Here is a 2,500-nt window from a genome sequence, read left to right as displayed (position 1 = left end):
CGTCGTCCCCGCCGCGCGCCCGCGGGCGGGGTCAAACCGCGCCGCGCCGGGGAGGGGCGCCCTGCCCCCCCCCTCTCCGTGGCCCGGCCTCGGCGAGAGGCCGCGCGGCGCGCGGTCGGCCGCGGGGGCCGACCCGCCCGCCTCGTGGTAACGGGCGACGCCCGGCAGAGAGCGCGCGCTCTCTGCCCCTTCCTCGGCCGCGGGGCGACGGCCGCCGGGGCCCGCCCGCGCTCTCTCTCCTGGGCCCGCCGCCGCGGTCTCTGGCGCGCGCGGCGGCGCCGCGTCCGGCGCGTCCGGCGCCTCTCTTCCCCTCGACGGCCTTTCCTTCCTCGAAGGCGCGGCGCGGCGGCGCCGTCGTCCGCCGGCCGTCCCCTGGCTCGACCGCCCCGCCCGCCGGTGGGGGGGGGCGAGCGCTCGGCGGGCCCTCCGGCGGCGGAGGCCCGCGAGCGCGGGCGACCCCGTGGCGAGCGGCGGCGGCGCCGCTCGACGGGTGTCCCCTCCCTGCGGGGACGGTCGGCCCGGACGGCGCCCGCCGTCGGCCGGCGGCGGTCCCGTCCCGGGCTCCGCTCGTCGCCTCGCCTCCGTCGCCCTTGCCCGCGCGGCCCGCGTGTGGGCCGCGCAGGAAGGCGTGCGGGGGCGGCCGCGGGGGCGCTCCTCCCCGCCCGGTCTCCGCGTGCGAACGAGGAGAGCGGGCGTTGCCCCCCGGCTCAGCCGCCGCGGCGCCTTCCCGCCGGGCGCGTGCCCGAGGCGAGGGGCCCCGGCGGTGCGAGGCGGCGGCGGCGGTCCCGGGCGTGTGCCGCCCCGGCGGCGGCCGGGTCTGCCGTCCGGCAGGCCTCGGGCGCAGGCGACGCCGGCTCGGCTCTCGGTGGCGCCCGCCTCCGGGGCCGGCGGCGGAGCGCGTCGCCGGTCGCTCGCCCGCCCGCCCGGCGGGGGAGCGGTCCCCGCGGGAGGCGTGCCGGCGGGCTGTGCGGTCGCCGTCGCGTGCCCGTCTCGAGCCCAGGGGAAAGGCCCGTGCCCGTGGTGGTGGGGGGAAGAGAGAGACAACGCCGGCCGCGCGGCGGCGCGGCGGCGCTCCGCGCCAGGCCCGCGGCGTCGGGGCCGAGGGGAGAGCCGGCGCGGCGCGGGGGCCGACGGCCGCGCGCCCCCGGCCGCGTGCCGTGTGCGTTGTGCGCGTCGTCCCGTGAAAGCGAGAAGCGGGCGGGCCGCCCTGTGCCCCCCGCGTGTCCGGCGCGCGCCGCCCGGCCCTCCGCGCGGAGGCCGGGCCGAGCCCGGGCGCCTGGGCCGCCTCCGAAGGACGGCGTGGGTGAGGTCGGCGTCTCCCCTCGCGGGGGGAGGCGGTCGGGGGCGCGGGCTCCCCCGCCTCTTGGCCGGCCTTCGGAGAGTGGGTTTGTTTTTTTCCTTTTTTTCCTCCCGTTTTCCGTGTGCTCGTACGGTCTCGGAAGCCAGGCGCGCGCCCGCGCGTCCTCGGCGGCATTGTCCCTAAACCAAAAAAGGGCCGCTCTGGCGTGAGCGGTGCCCGAAAGGCAGACAACTCTTAGCGGTGGATCACTCGGCTCGTGCGTCGATGAAGAACGCAGCTAGCTGCGAGAATTAATGTGAATTGCAGGACACATTGATCATCGACACTTCGAACGCACTTGCGGCCCCGGGTTCCTCCCGGGGCTACGCCTGTCTGAGCGTCGCTTGACGATCAATCGCCGTCCGGGGGCCACCCCGGCGGCGCGGCTGGGGTCGCCTCGCAGGCCCGTCGCCCGCGGCGGGCGGCTGCGGCGGCGGCGGCGGCGGCGTGCCGCCGGTGGCCGGAGGGAAGGCGGTCAGGGGTGTTGGGCGAGGGAAGCGTTTCCCTCGGCGGGCCTCGATCCCTTCCCTGCGGGCCCGGCGGGCGTCGCCGCGGTCGTCGTCGTCGTCGCCGCCGCGCGAGGGCCTTCGTCCCCCTAAATGCAGACTCGGGGAGCGCTCCGTAGCTCCCCGCTCCCGGAGCGAGCCGCTGGGGCGGAGCTCGTCCTCGCCGCGGGGCCGCGCCGCGGATGCGGCGGCGCGGCGGCCTCGGGGAGAGCGAGAGACGGCGTCGAAAGGCGCCGCCGAGCGAGGGCCGAGAGAGAAAGAGAGCAAGGGAGAGAGGGGCGAGAAGGGGAGGCGAGGCGCGGGCCTCGCCCCGGCCTTCCCCCCCGCGCGGGCGGCTGTCTGCGGGTGGGTACCGCGCGGTACCGTGCCGTGCTGCCGCGCGCGCGAGGCGAGAGCGCCGGGGACGGGGGGGGTTCCGACCCCCCTCCTCTCCCTTCGCCCGCGCCCCCCCCCCCCTCCTCTTCTGTCTCGGTCTCGGGGCGCGCCCGAAGGGCGCCGTCGCTCCCCTCTCTCTCCCCTTCGCCGAGGCCGTCGCACACGCCGCCGCCGCCCGGCCGGTCCTCCCGCGCGGGGCCGTCTCTGCCGCGCTTCCCTTTTCGGTTCTCGTCTCCGGGATGGGGCTCTCCGTCTCTCTCTCCCCGTCGCCGGCCGGCCG

At 79.3% G+C, this 2,500-nt stretch overlaps 1 non-coding gene across 1 annotated transcript; it reads left to right on the top strand.

Annotated features, from left to right (window-relative positions):
* Positions 1-1,529: 1,529 nt before the first annotated feature.
* LOC143692951 (5.8S ribosomal RNA) lies at positions 1,530-1,682 on the top strand. The gene has a single exon (XR_013180488.1). It is a non-coding gene; the product is annotated as a 5.8S ribosomal RNA (ribosomal RNA).
* Positions 1,683-2,500: the final 818 nt, after the last annotated feature.

This window comes from Agelaius phoeniceus, unplaced genomic scaffold (genome assembly GCF_051311805.1).
Source record: "Agelaius phoeniceus isolate bAgePho1 unplaced genomic scaffold, bAgePho1.hap1 Scaffold_109, whole genome shotgun sequence".
NCBI classification, from domain to species: domain Eukaryota; kingdom Metazoa; phylum Chordata; class Aves; order Passeriformes; family Icteridae; genus Agelaius; species Agelaius phoeniceus.
This window is presented reverse-complemented; position numbering and strand designations above follow the sequence as displayed.